At 38.9% G+C, this 21,190-nt stretch overlaps 1 pseudogene; it reads right to left on the bottom strand.

The window, feature by feature from the left end:
* Nucleotides 1-1,652: 1,652 nt before the first annotated feature.
* LOC138423541 (S-phase kinase-associated protein 2-like) lies at nt 1,653-4,683 on the bottom strand (annotated as a pseudogene).
* Nucleotides 4,684-21,190: the final 16,507 nt, after the last annotated feature.

Below are 21,190 nucleotides of genomic sequence, written 5' to 3'. Positions count from 1 at the left end.
TCACTGATGCTATCAAAAGGTTCAGCACTCGAGTCTTAACTTTTATGCAGGTGCCAGCTGTGCTTATCGCTCTGAAACTGCCCAGAACACACACCTGTTTCTAGTGTATATTCCTAATTGAAAGGAACATGCAGTTCTTAGGGAACTCCAGGTCCAGAACTTTATAAAACGGGTTGTTAGAAACAATCATTGTGGAAGGCCATTAAAATAAAAAAAAACAATTTAAAATACTTGATTCCAGAGTGAAATAAAAATAACTTTAAGAACCTCAGCAAAAAGGAAAATGGCTGGCATCCGCAGTTCAGAATTCCATCCAACTTTTCAAGAATCAGAGACTGGTTCCCACCTCTCTAAAACAAAGCAAGTCATTTTAAAAGCTAAAGAACCCAAGTTAATATAATTTGATCATAAAGTCAGAAGTCGACAATTCAATTTCCTCAGCTAATTCAGAACGCTGGGAACACAGTACATAAAGGAAATAAAAGTATTAGTCGCTCAGTCATGTCCTGACTTTTTGTGACCCCATGGACCACCAGGCTCCTCTGACCATGGAATTTTCTAGGCAAAAATACTGGAGTCAGTTCCCATTTCCTCCTCCAGGGGAGAAACTGTACATAAAGGAGACTTCATTAATGTGCATTAGAGGATACCCCAGGTTAAACTGTTACAGAAAACTGTCTCTTGAGTCTTTAAAATCTATACCAATTCTATACCTCTGGTTGGCCGATTGTTTGTTTCTTTATTTAGGTTTTAAGGTGAATGACCTGAAGATATTTGTTTCCATCAATTTGATTGCTAATCTAAAAGCACAGTTAAAAATTTTCTTGCTATCCTCAGACGAGATGGCTGCAAATCTACTCTATGATTCTCATTCTTTTCAGCTTACAATACAAATACCTTATTATTTTTTTCAACCTATGTCTTATAATAAAGCAGGACTGAAAAATTAAATAGAATAAAGTTCAGTTGCCATATAGGCTTTCAAAATGATTTGCTGGTGGTGATTTTTAAGTTTGATTCTAAATAGATTTACAAAAAAAAGGGCACTTGGAAGATGTGGTTCAAATTTTGAGGTATCTTGAAATTATAGGCTCACTCTCCCCAAAATTTCAAAAGGCATAGAGCTTAAGAGTATATATACCCTTAAGAGTATATACCCTTAAGAGTATATACCCTTAAGAGTATAGCAGTGATAAAAGCTTTCCTGCTGGTGCTGCTGCTAAGTCACTTCAGTTGTGTCCGACTCTGTGCAACCCCACAGGCGGCAGCCCACCAGGCTCCCCTGTCCCTGGGATTCTCCAGGCAAGAACACTGGAGTGGGTTGCCATTTCCTTCTCCAATGCATGAAAGTGAAAATGAAGTTGCTCAGTCGTGTCAGACTCTTCGCAACCCCGTGGACTGCAGCCTACCAGGCTCCTCCATTCTTGGGATTTTCCAGGCAAAAGTACTGGAGTGGGGTGCCATTGCCTTCTCTATTCATTTCTAAAAAGCAACACTTCATAGTTTCCTCTCTCCAGTGGTTCCCTAATATACTAGTAGAAGGAAGGCAATGGAAAACCAAGAATAAAAATAGCTGAGCTCTCCACAGTTGGGCTTCCTGCCCACTTGCCATGTTCAAAGAAAAGAGGAGACACCATTCTGCAATAGAGGCTTCATAGACACCTGGGCTTCTCCAGTGACAGCCTGCATTTGATGCCCCATTTCTCTTGGTTCTTCCTGTTGCCAATGGTCAGCCTGGCGATGGTGGTGAAATGAGAGCAATTAACCTGTAGATGAGGGAAGGCTTTCTTTAACAGTTGAAGAGTACTGTCTGGCACAGTTTCAAAGACTTGTAGTGTTTTTTATTTTTTAATTTTATTTTTTTACTTTACAATACTGTATTGGTTTTGCCATACATTGACATGAATCCACCACAGGTGTTCATGAGTTCCCAACCCTTTCTCCAGATTCAAGTAAAGTTTCAGGTATTATGTTAAAGCACCGACTGAGTGATAGGTGTTGCAGGTAGTTGAGTTGTTAAAATTCTGGAAAGCAGTCATTTTTCAGCATGACACTATCGTTTAAGTCTAGGTGGACAAGACTGGGACATCTTCCAACTAAGGTAGACACATCTGGTCTCTGCAGATTCTTTCGATATGAAAATTCAGCTGGGTGATGGTCTCTAACACGTGTGCAAAAACCACCTGTATGTGCTTTTTGGTTAAGCCATAGCACCAAGAGACGTTCAGCTCATCCAATCTGGAAGAGCTGCTCAGCAGAGTCTTCAGGGAAGATTCAGAGAATCCAGAACATCCAGAAAGGTTTAGTTGCAGTAAATCTGTGTTTTGAGCAAGAGGCCAGAGGCCTTCCAGGCTGAGATTCAGCAACTTGGAACAGTGAGACAGAAGGCCATGCAGATAGATACATCGATCACGGAGTTTGACAGGTCCAGGTGCTATAGAGGAAAAGGGCTGAAATGTTCATCTAAGGGTTGGTGCATAAATGATCATGGACAGCGGAAGGGACCCCTCGGGACAGCAGCCGACCAACCACATCTGGGTAGAGGTTTCTTCCCGCAAGGTCTCCAGTCTGCCAGAGAGACTCGTCAAACCTGGAGTGTCTTTATTTCCAGCACCCCTGTGAACGGAAGGGCAGGGACTCCCGTGTTCTCACAGTGCGAGTCGCTAGATGATACCATCTCTTACAAACACTGGAATCTTCCAGGAGTTCAGAGAGGCACAGACAGGAAAAGATTCCTAAGAGCAGCAGGTCTGGAAGGTAGTCCCAAGACAGTCCAGAGCCACTGTCTTCAGATCGCTGTAGAAAGCATGTGTGGCTCATTCCAGCCTAATCCTGCAGAGATCCTGGACGGGAATCTCTGTGACATAAATAGGAGATTCACAAGGTTTCAAGTACTTTATGTAAGAAGAAACGCCACCAACTTGGACTGAAAAGGACAAAGAGAGTAGAAAATGAAAGAAGGGTGTAGCCCATGTACCCTCTCATGCTCCAAATATTAATGGCAGGAAACAGGCTGATAAAGCTACCCAGCTACAAATGCTTGATATTTTTGATGAAAAAACAGGACTCAGATGGGAGATGCTACAGCCTAGAGAGAAGAATGATGAAACACAGCATTATCCCCAGCTCTTGAAATCTAATGGCGTTTGGCAGGCTGAGTTTCAAAAGTTTTGGGGACTGGTGAGTACTTTTTTTCTTTCCATTTTATCCATTTATGAACTACATATATGAAAATATTAACCTATTCCTATCTCACCATGTATTATGGGAGCAGATAATTTGTTCTTTAGTTTCACAAGTCCATAGATGGAGAGAAACTATACCAGGAAGAGATTATCAGAGAGTCTAATATATATCTAATTTAGATAATACAGATGATGATACATAGAATTTTTACTTTATGAGATAGAGATAAGACTTTGGCCTTTAAGTTGATGCTGTAATGCACTAAGACTTTTGAGGATATTGGGATGTATTGTATATATATTTTTATATGGGAAGAATGTGAATCTTTTGGAGCCAGAAGGTAGACCATAGAAGGTAGAATAATATTCCCCCAAGATATCCATGTTCTAATGCCTGGAGCTTGTGAATATGTTAATTTATACAGCAAGAGAGACTACAGATGTGATTAAGAATATGGAATCTGAGATGGAGAAATTATACTGTTAAAAAATATATATATATATGTATATAAAGGAAGGTTATAGTCCATGGGGTTGCAAAGAGTTAGACACGACTTAGCAACTACACCTACACCGGGACCTATGAGAAGCAAACTGTCCTTCCTTCACATATATACATATATATTTAACAGTATAATTTCTCCAGGAAAATTATTTCCTGACTGTGGTCAAAGAAAGATGTGATGAGGGAAGGGGACTCAGACGGATGACAAGGACTTGGACTGTCATTACTGGCTTTGAAGATGAATGAAGGGGAACATTAGCTGTAAGTATTCTGTGGACTGTAGAAGCTGAGAATGACCCTTAGTTTATAGCCAGTGAGAAAGAGGGACCTCAGTCCTGAAACCACAAGGCAGTAAGTTCCCCCAACAACTCAAATAAGCAAGTAAATATATCATGCCTCAGAGAAGACAGAAAGGAGAGTAGCCCTGTTGACATCTTTATTTTAGTACAGTGATACCTGGATTAGATTTGTAACCTATAGAATTGTAATATAAAATTTTGTGCAGATTAAGCCATTATATTTTTCATTATTTGTTATGGCAATAACAGAAAACCAATACAGATGTTACTGAAAACTGTGAGCTTACTATTTATAAAGTAGCATGAAATTCAGTGCAACTGTAACACAAAGTAGTTAGTTAGGAATGGCAAGTGAGGTGATGAAGCTATCACGAAGGATGGGACCAGATTATGCAAAAAGCTTTTCATCTAATGGGATTCTTTGTTACATTAAGTGGAGACCAACTATTGATATATTAGGTTAAAAAAAAAAAAAGAAACATTTTGGAAAATGACCAAAAAGCAAAGCAACTCTAGAAGGCCAAAAGCAAAACTTACCCAGAACAATGCTTCCACTACTACTTGGCACACTGAGTCCACAAATGAGTGGATTTTAGCCATCACTTTGATTTTGCCTCAGTTGCTACAAATTCTGTTCTGGACACAGATATTCTGAAAATCAAGCCCAGATTAAGTGCACATAGTCCACACTCTTTCTACCAGAAAGTTGATGGAAAAAGCATAGGTACCTCTGACTGCTACAATGAAAACAGGAAATTTGCTACTGCAAAATTATACTCAAGGGAAAAGTGGAAAACAGGAAGGGGAAATTGTCACTGAAAAAGACAAATGTATCAACTTTTGAATGTGTAGCAAGACTATTAATAGATGTAAGCATAAAAGACCAAGGCTAATCTACCAGACCCATGAAGTAATTTAGGAAAATACAGTAACAGTAAATCACATACAATTGCCACTATGTTCTCATTAATAAAAGAAACCACAGAGAGAAAAGGGATGCATAATAAAGGAAAAGAAACTATCAATCAATCTTGAAGAAAAATAAATTATTTTCTGCCTGGTGAAACTTGTAAGTTTTTATAATCAGGTATTCTACAAGTTTTCAGAGTGAGTGAGGAAGGTGAATATTTGGTTGAATGTGAGCAATGACTCAGAAAAAGAATTCAACAATATGAGAAACAGTTACACACATGTGCCTCTCAATGGATGCTAAAGTAAACAGCACTAAGCAGGTTGATGGTTTGGAAATCTAGATACAAAGAAACTTGGATATCATCCTGTGCTGGGAAAGAGAGGTTCCTTTAGCTAGTAACATCCAAAAACTATCATTTGCTGGGCATGTACTGCATTCAGGCACTCTACTAATTGTTGACATAATACCCTCACAGAAGTTCTATAAACAGAGATTCTGTTTTATAAACAGAAATTCTGAATTACAGAGAGATTTGGGAATTTGAGTTCATAAAAATATCACAGGATAGGTCAAGACCTAAATTGAGTCTACTATGACTCAAAATTCTGTATTTTTTCTATATAGTTTCCATACTACATTTATTGATTAGGTCTTTTCAGCACAACTATGTGATAAGATTTATGGCAATCAGTGTTTCACTTCAAATACTACTCAAAATTTGGCTGTAAAATGGATATATGCCAATAACTAACATGAACCATGATAAACAGTGTCAGACTTAATGTTGACGTATGTGTAACACGTGCTATTTTAAAGAATTTCTTCCTGAAAATTTTTGATACTGATCCTTTCCTGAGAACAGCATTTCTAAAGCTCTACTCGTATAGGGATTTCTGCCAACACCTTGATTTTAGCTCACGGTGATTTTAGACGTATGCTGGATTTCTAACCTAGAGAATTATAAGATAATATATTTGTGTTCTTTAAGCCATTACATTTGTGATTACAGCAGCAAAAGAACACTAATACAAAACCATCCCAAATAAAAGCCCATGCCCAGATGACTTTACTGGTGAATTCTCTCAATCCTACTTAAAGTCTTCTAAAAAATAGAAGTAACACTTACTTATTCAGTAGTTAGTATTACACTGATATGCAAACTAGACAAAGATGTCACAAGAAAGCTACAGACCAAAAGTTCAACAAAATACTAATAACAAACCAAATCCAGCAAAAAGATTATTCACCACGACCAAGCAGAACTTTCTGCTGGAATGCAAGACTGGATAGAAAAGAAAACAACTTCCTCACCCTGATGCTTGCTATCTTGAAAAACCCACTATCACTATATTTAGTGGTAAAAGATTGAATAATTTCCCTTTAAAGTTAGGAACAAGATACCCACTCTAACCTGAATGTTCTAGCCATAGGAATTAGGCAAAAAATAAATAAAAGGCCTTCAGATTGGAAACGAAGAAGCAAACCTATTCATAGAGGATGTGCTCTTGCACACAGAAAATCCTGAATAATATAGAAAAAAAATAATCCTAGAACTAATTAACAAATTTAGCAAAGGTGTAGGATATGAGATCTATATACAAAAATCATTTAATTTCTAATGCTCTAGCAGTAGACCAATTAAAATGCAATTAAGAAAGCAATTCCATTCACAGTAGCAGCAAACATAACAAAATACTTAGGATTAAACTTAAAGAAGTATAAGACGTGGGTATTAAAATCTACAAAACATTGTTGAACATAATTTTAAGAGAACTAAATCAATGGAAGACCATTCAATATTCAGATGACTTGAAAGAATGTTAAGATGGAAATACATTGTGTATTTTATACAGTTTTATAAATAAAGTTGAAGAGAGAAGAAATGGATATTTTTGAAGGGTAGAAAACTACCTTTCAAAATTGACTCAGGTAGAGAGAAAAGGCTTAGACTAAATAAAGACAATAGAATAGATAGTAAGAGATTTAAGAGCTCTCCCAGCTTCAGGCCCATATGATTTTATAGCAGTTATCATTAAGAAATGCTTATATATAAAATAAAATTTAAATAAGTCTACATCACAGAAAACAGAGGAAAACATTCAGTCTTACTTTTATGAAATGTATGTAACACAGTTCTCAAAACCTGGTAAAGAAAGCTATAGAGATGTTCATGTACAAGTATTACACACACACATACACACGGACGCACACACCTCTTAACTCAAAATCTAGCATCTTAACAAAAAAGTCAGGATAAAATGAAAAGCTACCCAATTTCTCCACTGATGTTTAACACTGTGTTGAATGTACCCACAAGTGCAATTAGACAAAAGAAAGGAAGATAGATCTTACAACTGCAAAGGAGAAGGTAAAATAATTTATTGCAACGATCGGACAGTTCAAACTTAAAATCTGTACTTTCATTTTGCCACAATTAGGTAGAGAATTTTATAAACGACAAGTTATATATCAGCACACAAGACTCAAGAAGCTTCATACATACAAAAATGTTACCAGAGATAATAGGAGGCTTTATTTACAACGGTGAAATAAATGAGTAAGTTGGCACTCCATTTTCTAAGATAGGAATACAATGTCCCAAAGAATCTCTGTCCCTCAAAAAGATATGTTAAAGTCCTACCGCCGGGAACCTGTGAATGAATGTAGCCTTATTTAGAATTAAACTCTAATCAAGTTAGTCATTAGGATGCGTCTTACTCCAATATGACTGGTGTTCTTCTAAGAAGAGAAAACAGAGACATAAGGAAAGGAGAAAGTCATGTGATGACAAGGGGAGAAACTGGAGTGATGATTCTGTAAACCAGGGAACACCAAGGATGGCAGGCAAACACCAGAAACTAAAGGTTCTTCCCCTAGAGGCTTTTAAAGCGGGGGTGGACCTACCAACACTTCGATTTTGGATTTCTAGCTTCTAGGACTATGACACAAAATTGTGTGTTGTTTAAAGTCATTCCGTTTATGGTACTTTGTTGTGGTAACACTTGATAACTAATAAAGATGACTGTCTTTCCTAATATATATTAAGTTTAACATGAGTCCAAGTTTCTTTGAAGGAACAGACAAGTTAGGATAACCTGAAAATTTTTGGAAAACAAGAAAAGTTTTAACAGAGTAGCCTCATTAATCATTAAATGGAATACAAAGTCTCTATAAATAAAACAGCGTACTATGTGTTAGTTGCTCAGTCACATCGACTCTTTGCAATCCCATGGTCTGTAGCCCACCAGGCCTCCCTGTCCATGGAATTCTCCAGGCAAGAACACTGGAGTGGGTAGCCATACCCTTCTCCAGCAGATCTTCCTGACCCAGGGATCGAACACAAGGCTGCTGCATTGCAGGCAATTTCTTTACCATCTGAGCCACCAGGGAAACCCTAAAACAGTGTGGCAAAAGTGAAAAGTGACGTCGCTCAGTCGTGTCCAACCCTTTGCGACCCCATGGACTGTAGCCCACCAGGCTCCTCCCTCCATGGGATTCTCCAGGCAAGAGTACTGCAGTGGATTGCCATTGCCTTCTCCAGGGGATCTTCATTTCCTTCTCCAGGGGATCTTCCCGACCCAGGGATCAAACCCGGGTCTCCCGCATTCCTGGCAGATGCTTTAACCTCTGAGCCACCAGGGAAACCCAAAGAGTGCAGTACTGGTGTAAAAATATAAAGAACAATAGAAGAGAATAGAAAATGCCAGAAATATACCCAGCTGCATATGGGAATTTAACATATGATAAAGGAGGCTTCCCAAACTATTAAGGATAAGGTCAATTTTTTAAATAAATGGTTTGAGGATAATCAAAAAGAAAAATACTGGATTCATTTCTCATATCACACCTCAGGATAAATCCCAAATGAACCAGCTATCAAACCTTAAAATAAAAACACGCATATCCTATGTCTCCTTCATTGTAGGTAGGTTCTTTATCACTTGAGCCATTGGGGAAAAAAGTATAAAAATAATACGTGGATGAATTTCTCTACAAGCTTAAATACAGAAAATGTCTTCATTTCAGTTCAGTCACTCAGTTGTGTCTGACTCTCTGCGACCCCATGGACTGCAGCATGCCAGGCCTCCCTGTCCATCACCAACTCTTGGAGTTTGCTCAAATGTGTGTCCCTCGAGTCGACACCATCCAACCATCTCATCCTCTGTCATCCCCATCTCCTCCCACCTTCAATCCTTCCCAGCATCAAGGTCTTTTCAAATGAGTCAGTTCTTCACATAAAGTGGCCAAAATATTGGAGTTTCAGCTTCAGCATCAGTCCTTCCAATGAATATTCAGGACTGATTTCCTTTAGGATTGATTGGTTTCATCTCCTTGCAGTTCAAGGGACTCTCAAGAGTCTTCTCCAACACCACAGTTCGAAAGCATCAATTCTTCAGTGCTCAGGTTTCTTTATAGTACAACTCTCATATCCATACATGACTGCTAGAAAAACCATAGCTTTGACTAGAAAATGTCTTTTGTCTCAATATTTAGAAGCAATAAGGGAAGTAAGGTTAAATTTAACTACATAAAAACAAAATACTATGAAAAAAGTAACACATATGTAAAGGTATATATTGGAGAAGGAAATGGCTACCCACTCCAGTATTCTTGCCTGGAGAATCCCAGGGACGGGGGAGCCTGGTGGGCTGCCATCTATGGAGTCGCACGGAGTTGGACACAACTGAAGCGACTTAGCAGCAGCAGCAGCAAAGGTATATATACATACAAATATATACATATAGATTTAAACAAATGACAACTTGGTGAAAAATATTGTACCTTCAGTCACAGAAGAAAAATTAGTGCTTCCATTACATAAAAACATTTAAATAGGAAAGAAAAAATCAATAACCTGGTATTAAAATGTGCAAGAGGTGTAACATATAGTTCTCAATAAAATGACATGTCAATAGTCCTTAAATATATTAAAAGATGATCAACTTTTCTATCAGAGAAATGTATAATTTTTACCATGAGATATAAATTCTCATTTACATATTGAAACATCCAGAAATTTGACATGCTCTACTGGTGTGAAACAGGCACTCTTCACAGACTATTGGTAAGAATCTAAAACTGTGCAACCTTTACTGACAGAAAATTATCAGTATCTAGAATTATGTATGTGAGTAGGCGATGACACCCCACTCCAGTACTCTTGCCTGGAAAATCCCATGGATAGAGGAGCCTGGTAGGCTGCAGTCCATGGGGTCGCTAAGAGTCAGACACGACTGAGCAACTTCACTTTCACTTTTCACTTCCATGCATTGGAGAAGGAAATGGCAACCCACTCCAGTGTTCTTGCCTGGAGAATCCCAGGAACAGGGGAGCCTGATGGGCTGCTGTCTATGGGGTTGCACAGAGTCGGACACGACTGAAGCGACTTAGCAGTTAGCAGAATTATGTATACATTTACCCTTTTCTAGCATTTGCATCTTAGGATTCTTTCCCAAATGAGGGAATACAAAATGACAGAAGATATACTTTCACATAAGTCTAGTCAACATGTTCTTTAACAGTGTTACCATGTTGCTTATTCTTTATAGTTATAGTTACAATATTGTATTAGTTTCAGATATATAACAAAATGATTCAGTTAATATATATTTTTTCAGTCATTTTTTCATGTAGGTTATTATAAGATATTGAATACAGTTCCTTATTCAGTTCAGTCGCTCCATCATGTCCGACTCTTTGTGACCCCATGGACTGCAGCACACCAGGCCTCCCTGTCTATCACCAACTCCCAGAGTTCACTCTAACTCATGTCCATTGAGCCGGTGATGCCATCTAACCATCTCATCCTCTCTTGTCTCCTTCTCCTCCTGCCTTCAGTCTTTCCCAGCATCAGGGTCTCCAGGTCAGAATACTGGAATGGGTAGCCTTTCCCTTCTCCAGGGGATCTTCCCAACCCAGGGATCGAATGCAGGTCTCCTCCATTGCAGGTGGGTTCTTTACCAGCTGAGCCACAAGGGAAGCCCATATAGTTCCTTATACTATACAATAAATCCTTATACTATACAGTATAAATCCTTATACTGTGCAGTAAATCCTGAACATCCATTTTATGCATAGTAGTTTATATCTGTCAACCTGTATTTCTAATTATCTGTATATTTTTAGATTCCATAGGTGATATCATATACTATTTGTCTTTCTCTAACTTATTTCACTTAGAATTATATTATTTGTGTCTATCCATGTTGCTGCAAATGCCAACATTTAAATCTTTTTATGGCTGAGTAATATTCCGTTGCACGTATCACAGGTATATAGGTAAATATACTGCATATTCTTAAACCAATTGTCTATACATGACACTTGGGTTTTTCCATCTCTTGGCTATTATAAATAGTGCTGCTATGAACAGTGGGGTTGATGTATCCTTTTTTAATTTTTAAACAATTTTCTTGGGGTATATTTGACTTACAATGTTCTATTAGTTTCAGGTATTCAACAAAGTGAGTCAGTTATACAGATACATATATTCACTCTTATTTTCAAGACTCTTTTCCCATATAGGTCATTACAGAGTACTGAGTGGAGTATACAAGTATAGCAGGTTCTTGCTTCCTGTTTTATATCTAACAGCATGTATATGTCGATCCCAGTCTCCCAATTTATCCCTCCCCTCTCATTTCCTTGTAACCATAAGCTGTTTACCTTTGAGACTCTACTTCTGTTTTGTAAATAAGTTTATTTCCACCCTTTCTTTTAGATTTCATAAGTGATAGGAGGTTTGTCTCTCTATGTCAGACTTCCTTCACTCAGTATGACAGTCTCTTAAGTCCACTCACGTTGCTGCAAATGATGTTATTTCATTCTTTTTCCACAGCTAAGTAATATTCCACTGTATACATGTACCACTTCTTCTTTATCCATTTTTTTGTCAATGAAACCTAGGTTGCTTCCATGGCCTGCCTGTTGTAAACAGTGCTCAATGTACATCGGGGTTCATGTATCACTTCGAGTTATGATTTTTTCTGGCCATGTGCCCATGAGTCGGACTGTTAAATCCTATTGTGGCTCTATTTTTTTATTATTTAAGGATCCTCTATACTGTTTTCCATTCCCACCAACAGTGTAGAGGGTTCCCTTTTCTCCATACCCTCTTCAGAATTTATCTTTTGTAGACTTTTTGATAATAGCCATTCTGACAGGTGCAAGGTGAAACCTCATAGTAACTTTGATTTGCTTTTAAGAAAGGCAATGCCAAAGAATGCTCAAACTACTGCACACTTGCACTCATCTCACAGGCTAGTAAAGTAATGCTCAAAATTCTCCAAGCCAGGCTTCAGCAGTACGTAAACCATAAACTTCCAGATGTTCAAGCTGGTTTTAGAAAAGGCAGAGGAACCAGAGATCAAATTGCCAACATCCGCTGGATCATCGAAAAAGCAAAAGAATTCCAGAAAAAAAAAAAAACAACGCTTATTTCTGCTTTACTGACTATGCCAAAGCCTTTGACTGTGTGGATCACAACAAACTGTGGAAAATTCTGGAAGAGATGGGAATACCAGAGTACCTGACCTGCCTCTTGAGAAACCTATATGCAGATCAGGAAGCAACAGTTAGAACTGGACATGGTACAACAGACTGGTTCCAGATAGGAAAAGGAGTACGTCAAGGCTGTATATTGTCACCCTACTTATTTAACTTATATGCAGAGTACATCATGAGAAACACTGGACTGGAAGAAACACAAGCTGGAATCAAGATTGCCGGGAGAAATATCAATCACCTCAGATATGCAGATGACACCACCCTTATGGCAGAAAGTGAAGAGGAACTAAAAAGCCTCTTGATGAAAGTGAGAGAGGGGAGTGAAAAAGTTGGCTTAAAGCTCAACATTCAGACAACGAAGATCATGGCATCTGGTCCCATCACTTCATGGGAATTAGATGGGGAAACAGTGGAAACAGTGTCAGACTTTATTTTGGGGGGTTCCAAACTCACTGCAGATGTTAATTGCAGCCATGAAATTAAGAGATGCTTACTCCTTGGAAGGAAAGTGATGACCAACCTAGATAGAATATTCAAATGCAGAGACATTACTTTGCCGACTAAGGTCTGTCTAGTCAAGGCTATGGTTTTTCCAGTGGTCATGTATGGATGTGAGAGTTGGACTGTGAAGAAAGCTGAGCACCGAAGAATTGATGCTTTTGAACTGTGGTGTTGGAGAAGACTCTTGAGAGTCCCTTGGACTGCAAGGAGATCCAGCCAGTCCATTCTGAAGGAGATCAGTCCTGGGTATTCTTTGGAAGGACTGATGCTAAAGCTGAAACTCCAATACTTTGGCCACCTCATGGGAAGAGTTGACTCATTGGAAAAGACTCTGATGCTGGGAGGGATTGGGGGCAGGAGGAGAAGGGGACGACAGAGGATGAGATGGCTGGATGGCATCACCGACTCGATGGACATGAGTTTGGGTGTACTCCGGGAGTTGGTGATGGACAGGGAGGCCTGGTGTGCTACAATTCATGGGGTTACAAAGAATCAGACACGGCTGAGCGACTGAACTGAACTGAATAAACAACAATGTTGAGTACCTTTTCATCTGCCTGTGGGTCATCTGTCTTTTTGGAGAAGTGTCTGTTTAGGTCTTCTTCCCATTTTTCAATTGGGTTGTTTCCTTTTTGGATATTGAGTTTTAAGAGCTCTTTATAGTGGATATTAACCCCTTATTTGTAGCATTGTTTGCAAATATTTTCTCCCATTCCATAGGCTGTCTTTTCATTTTGTTGATAGTTTCTTTCGCTCTGCAGAAACTTCTAAGTTTGATTAGATCTCAACTACTATTTTTGCTTTTTATTTTTGGCCTTCAAAAACTGATCTAAGAAAATATTGCTATGATTTATGCCCAAGAATTTTTTGCCTAGATTCTGTGCTAGGAGTTTTATGCTATCGTGTCTTAAATATAGGTATTTAAACCATTTGTTTATTTTTGTACATAGTATAAGGAAATATTCTAAATTCATTGATTTGCATGTGATTGTCCAGTCTTCCCAACACCATTTGCTGAAAAAAAAACTATTTTTAATACATTTTGTCTTGCCTCCTTTGCATAAATGATCATAGGTATATGGATTTATTAAAAAGTTTTGATACATCTCATAGTGACACAGATACTGCAGTGCTTAAAAATCCTGTTGTTGACAAAACAACTTCTGTAGGCTGGCAGAGGACATCAGGCAACCAGAAAAGCAGACCATTGTCTTCAAAAACAGGTAGGAAAAAATATAAAAGACGAAAAAGGAGACAAAGGAGGTGGGGAGGGAGCTCCGTCCCGGGAAGGGAAGCCCGTCCCGGGAAGGGAATTTTAAGAAGAGAGGTTTCCAAACACCAGGGAACACTCTCCCTGCCGAGTCTGTGGCGAGCCTTGGAGACACAGAGGGCAACATAACAGGAAGGAAAAATAGATAAATAATTAAAACCAAGAGATTACAAGCCCACCAGTAACTCCCCCAGTGGAAAAGCAGCACAGAAGCCTGCATCCACCTTTGGGAAGTGGGGGCAGGGCAGGGACGCGCGGGAGGCGCGGGCTGCAGAGCTTTGTAAGAATCGGGCAGGAACGCCCCACGCGCAACCAGAACGATCTAACTTGGGCTAGCAAACCAGACTGTGGGATAGCTACCACGCAAAAAGCTCGAACATAAGACACCGCCAGGACCGAGCACAGAACAAAGGACGGAGCGGAAAAAGCCGGCTGCAGAGCATTCCCCACCGGGGACAGGCAGCCAGAGCCGTAAGGACTGGAAAGGGGCAATTGCAGACCCGGAGAGACTTTACTTACCTAACTGCAAGCAGGCTCCTTTGCTAAGACTTCTGGGGGTGCTGGACAGTCACAGTCTGCCTCACGGGGTGCGCCAGCGGTCCACCCAGAGAGCTGAGCGGCAGCGGCGGAAAAGGTGACAAGCCGCGGCGATCGCGCTCGCCAAACTCCTGAGCTACTCGGACCTGGGAAGGGCACAAAGCACAGTCCCAGCCGCATTTGTGCCTCTGAGGGCTGCCTGAGGGCCGAACCTGAGCGGCTTGGACCGGGGAAGTGCACGCAGCCTAGGGCCGGCCCCAGACGGTTCCCGGCTGAGCATCGTAGAGCCGGAGCGGTTTGTGCGCCGTGAGAAAGGACAGGTCAAGCGGGGCAGAAATACTGTGTGCACACGACAGTGCTATTTGTTTGCAGCATCCCCCCTCCCCACAGCGCGACTGAACTAGTGAGCCTAAAAACCAGCAAACAGAAGAAGTTAAACAGAGGGAACCACCTTGGAAGTGAGCCCACACGGCCCATAACATCAGAGAAGAGCCAGATATATTTTTAATTTTTTAATATTTTTAAAATCATTCTTTTTTTTTTTTTTGCTTTTTGCTTTTTTTTTTTCATTTTTTTCCGAGCTTTTTTTTAATTGTTAAGTCTTCTATTTCTCCTCTAATTTTTATTTCTATAACCTAGTATTAATATTTTAAAAAAAAAAAAAAAGACTTTTTTTTTTTTTTTTTAAGGCAAACACCATATATACTCTTTGGATGGTTGTTGGTGTTTTGTTTTTTTTTGTTTGTTTGTTTATTTGTTTTTTAATAATTCTTTTTTTTTTCTCTTTCTTCCTTTTTCCTTCTGCTTTTCTTTAATATTGTATCTTTGAAAATCCAACCTCTACTCCAGATTTTTAATCTTTGCTCTTAGGTTTTTGTTGTCAATTTTGTACATTTAAAAACCCAAACTTCACTACCCAAGTTTACCTGAGAGCGAGATTACTGGCTTGACCACTCTCTCCTCCTCTGGCCTCTCCTTTTTCTCCACCAGGTGGCCTCTGTCTCTTTTCTCCCCCATCTCTTCTCTATCCAACTCTGTGAATCTCTGTGTGTTCCAGACGGTAGAGAACACCTAAGGAACTGGTTACTGGCAGGATTTGTCTCTCTCCTACTCATTCCTCTCTCTTATCCTCCTGGTCACCTCTGTCTACTTCCTCCCTCTCCTCTTCCCCATATAACTCTGTAAATACCTCTGAGCGGTCCAGACTATAGAGCGCACATAAGGAAGTGACTACTGGCTAGCTTGCTCTCTCCTCTCTTGATCTCACCGCATCTCATTCCAGTTACCTCTAACTACCCCCTCCATCTTCTCTTCTCCTTGTAACTCAGTGAACCTCTCTGAGTGTCCCTCAATGTGGAGAAACTTTTCATCTTTAACCTAGATGTTTTATCATCAGTGCTGTATAGATGGAGAAGTCTAGAGGCTACTGTAAAAATAAAACTGAAAACCAGAAGCAGGAAGCTTAAACCCAAAGCCTGAAAACATTAGAGAACTCTTGAATTCAGGGAACATTAAGCAATAGGAGCTCATCAAATGCCTTCATACCTACACTGAAACCAAGCTCCATCCAAGGGCCAACAAGTTCCAAAACAAGACATACCACCCAAATTCTCCAGCAACACAGGAACACTCCCCTGAGCCTCAATATACAGGCAGCTCAAAATTATCCCAAAACCTTTGATGTCTCATAACCCATTACGGGTCACTCCACTGCACTCCAGAGAGAAGAAACCCAGCTCCACCCACCAAAACTCCAACACAAGCCTCCCTAACCAGGAAACCTTGACAAGCCACTGATAGAACCCCACCCAAAGTGAGGAAGCTCCATAATAAAGAGAACTCCACAAATTATCAGAATATAAAAAGGCCACCCCAAACGCAGCAATATAACCAAGATGAAGAGACAGAGGAATACTCAGCAGGTAAAGGAACAGGAGAGTTGCTCACCAAACCAAACAAAAGAGGAAGAAGTAGGGAATCTACCGGAGAAGGAATTCCGAATATTGATAGTGAAAATGATCCAAAATCTTGAAATCAAAATGGAAACACAGATAAATAGCCTAGAGACAAGGATTGAGAAGATGCAAGAAAGGTTTAACAAGGACCTAGAAGAAATAAAAAAGAGTCAAAATATAATGAATAACACAATAAATGAGATCAGAAACACTCTGGAGGCAACAAATAGTAGAATAACGGAGGCAGAAGATAGGATTAGTGAAATAGAAGATAGAATGGTAGAAATAAATGAATCAGAGAGGAAACAAGAAAAACGAATTAAAAGAAACGAGGACAATCTCAGAGACCTCCAGGACAATATGAAACGCTCCAACATTCGAATTATAGGAGTCCCAGAAGAAGAAGACAGAAAGAAAGATCATGAGAAAATCCTTGAGGAGATAATAGTTGAAAACTTCCCCAAAATGGGGAAGGAAATAATCACCCAAGTCCAAGAAACACAGAGAGTCCCAAATAGGATAAACCCAAGGCGAAACACCCCAAGACACATATTAATCAAATTAACAAAGATCAAACACAAAGAACAAATATTAAAAGCAGCAAGGGAAAAACAACAAATAACACACAAGGGGATTCCCATAAGGATAACAGCTGATCTGTCAATAGAAACTCTTCAGGCCAGGAGGGAATGGCAAGACATACTTAAAGTGATGAAAGACAATAACCTACAGCCCAGATTACTGTACCCAGCAAGGATCTCATTCAAATACGAAGGAGAAATCAAAAGCTTTACAGACAAGGAAAAGCTGAGAGAATTCAGCACCACCAAACCAGCTCTCCAACAAATTCTAAAGGATATCCTCTAGACAGGAAACATGAAAAGGGTGTATAAACCCGAACCCAAAACAATAAAGTAAATGGCAACGGGATCATACTTATCAATAATTACCTTAAACGTAAATGGGTTGAACGCCCCAACCAAAAGACAAAGACTGGCAGAATGGATACAAAAACAAGACCCCTCTATATGCTGCTTACAAGAGACCCACCTCAAAACAAGGGACACATACAGACTGAAAGTGAAGGGCTGGAAAAAGATATACCACGCGAATAGAGACCAAAAGAAAGCAGGAGTGGCAATACTCATGTCCGATAAAATAGACTTTAAAACAAAGGCTGTGAAAAGAGACAAAGAAGGCCACTACATAATGATCAAAGGAACAATCCAAGAAGAAGATATAACAATTATAAATATATATGCACCCAATATAGGAGCACCACAATATGTACGACAAATGCTAACAAGTATGAAAGGGGAAATCAACAATAACACAATAATAGTGGGAGACTTTAATACCCCACTCACACCTATGGACAGATCAACTAAACAGAAAATTAACAAAGAAACACAAACTTTAAATGATACATTAGATCAGTTAGACCTAATTGATATCTATAGGACATTTCACCCCAAAACAACGAATTTCACCTTTTTTTCAAGTGCTCATGGAACCTTCTCCAGGATAGATCACATCCTGGGCCATAAATCTAAACTTGATAAATTCAAGAAAATCGAAATCATTCCAAGCATCTTTTCTGACCATAATGCATTAAGATTAGATCTCAATTACAGGAGAAAAACTATTAAAAATTCCAACATATGGAGGTTGAACAACACACTTCTGAATAACCAACAAATCACAGAAGAAATCAAAAAAGAAATCAAAATATGCATAGAAACTAATGAAAATGAAAACACAACAACCCAAAACCTGTGGGACACTATAAAAGCAGTGCTAAGAGGAAAGTTCATAGCAATGCAGGCATACCCCAAGAAACAAGAAAAAAGTCAAATAAATAACCTAACTCTACAACTAAAGCAACTAGAAAAGGAAGAGTTGGAGAACCCCAGAGTGAGTAGAAGGAAAGAAATCTTAAAAATTAGGGCAGAAATAAATGCAAAAGAAACAAAAGAGACCATAGCAAAAATCAACAAAGCCAAAAGCTGGTTCTTTGAAAGGATAAATAAAATTGACAAACCATTAGCCAGACTCATCAAGAAGCAAAGAGAGAAAAATCAAATCAATAAAATTAGAAATGAAAATGGAGAGATCACAACAGACAACACAGAAATACAAAGGATCATAAGAGACTACTATCAGCAGTTGTATGCCAATAAAATGGACAACGTGGAAGAAATGGACAAATTCTTAGAAAAGTACAATTTTCCAAAACTGAACCAGGAAGAAATAGAAAATCTTAACAGACCCATCACAAGCACGGAAATTGATACTGTAATCAGAAATCTTCCAGCAAACAAAAGCCCAGGTCCAGATGGCTTCACAGCTGAATTCTACCAAAAATTTCGAGAAGAGCTAACACCTATCCTCCTCAAACTCTTCCAGAAAATTGCAGAGGAAGGTAAACTTCCAAACTCATTCTATGAGGCCACCATCACCCTAATACCAAAACCTGACAAAGATGTCACAAAAAGAGAAAACTACAGGCCAATATCTCTGATGAACATAGATGCAAAAATCCTCAACAAAATTCTAGCAATCAGAATCCAACAACACATTAAAAAGATCATACACCATGACCAAGTGGGCTTTATCCCAGGGATGCAAGGATTCTTCAATATCCGCAAATCAATCAATGTAATTCACCACATTAACAAATTGAAAAATAAAAACCATATGATTATCTCAATAGATGCAGAGAAGGCCTTTGACAAAATTCAACATCCATTTATGATAAAAACTCTCCAGAAAGCAGGAATAGAAGGAACATACCTCAACATAATAAAAGCTATCTATGACAAACCCACAACAAACATCCTCAATGGTGAAAAATTGAAAGCATTTCCCCTAAAGTCAGGAACAAGACAAGGGTGTCCACTTTCACCGCTACTATTCAACATAGTTCTGGAAGTTTTGGCCACAGCAATCAGAGCAGAAAAAGAAATAAAAGGAATCCAAATTGGAAAAGAAGAAGTAAAACTCTCACTGTTTGCAGATGACATGATCCTCTACATGGAAAACCCTAAAGACTCCACCAGAAAATTACTAGAGCTCATCAATGAATATAGTAAAGTTGCAGGATATAAAATCAACACACAGAAATCCCTTGCATTCCTATACACGAATAATGAGAAAGTAGAAAAAGAAATTAAGGAAACAATTCCATTCACCATTGCAACGAAAAGAATAAAATACTTAGGAATATATCTTCCTAAAGAAACTAAAGACCTATATATAGAAAACTATAAAACACTGATGAAAGAAATCAAAGAGGACACTAATAGATGGAGAAATATACCATGTTCATGGATTGGAAGAATCAATATAGTGAAAATGAGTATACTACCCAAAGCAATTTACAAATTCAATGCAATCCCTATCAAGCTACCAGCCACATTTTTCACAGAACTAGAACAAATAATTTCAAGATTTGTATGGAAATACAAAAAACCTCGAATAGCCAAAGCAATCTTGAGAAAGAAGAATGGAATTGGAGGAATCAACTTGCCTGACTTCAGGCTCTACTGCAAAGCCACAGTCATCAAGACAGTATGGTACTGGCACAAAGACAGACATATAGATCAATGGAACAAAATAGAAAGCCCAGAGATAAATCCACACACATATGGACACCTTATCTTTGACAAAGAAGGCAAGAATATACAATGGAGTAAAGACAGTCTCTTTAACAAGCGGTGCTGGGAAAACTGGTCAACCACTTGTAAAAGAATGAAACTAGATCACTTTCTAACACCGCACACAAAAATAAACTCAAAATGGATTAAAGATCTAAATGTAAGATCAGAAACTATAAAACTCCTAGAGGAGAACATAGGCAAAACACTCTCAGACATAAATCACAGCAGGATCCTCTATGATCCACCTCCCAGAATTCTGGAAATAAAAGCAAAAATAAACAAATGGGATCTAATTAAAATTAAAAGCTTCTGCACAACAAAGGAAAATATAAGCAAGGTGAAAAGACAGCCTTCTGAATGGGAGAAAATAATAGCAAATGAAGCAACTGACAAACAACTAATCTCAAAAATATACAAGCAACTTCTGCAGCTCAACTCCAGAAAAATAAACGACCCTATCAAAAAATGGGCCAAAGAACTAAATAGACATTTCTCCAAAGAAGACATACGGATGGCTAACAAACACATGAAAAGATGCTCAACATCACTCATTATTAGAGAAATGCAAATCAAAACCACAATGAGGTACCACTTCACACCAGTCAGAATGGCTGCGATCCAAAAATCTGCAAGCAATAAATGCTGGAGAGGGTGTGGAGAAAAGGGAACCCTCCTACACTGTTGGTGGGAATGCAAACTAGTACAGCCACTATGGAGAACAGTGTGGAGATTCCTTAAAAAATTGCAAATAGAACTACCTTATGACCCAGCAATCCCACTGCTGGGCATACACACCGAGGAAACCAGAATTGAAAGAGACACATGTACCCCAATGTTCATCGCAGCACTGTTTATAATAG

Source organism: Ovis canadensis, chromosome 18, assembly GCF_042477335.2.
Source record: "Ovis canadensis isolate MfBH-ARS-UI-01 breed Bighorn chromosome 18, ARS-UI_OviCan_v2, whole genome shotgun sequence".
NCBI classification, from domain to species: domain Eukaryota; kingdom Metazoa; phylum Chordata; class Mammalia; order Artiodactyla; family Bovidae; genus Ovis; species Ovis canadensis.
Note: the sequence above shows the minus strand (reverse complement) of the source record. Positions and strands in the feature narration are given on the sequence as shown.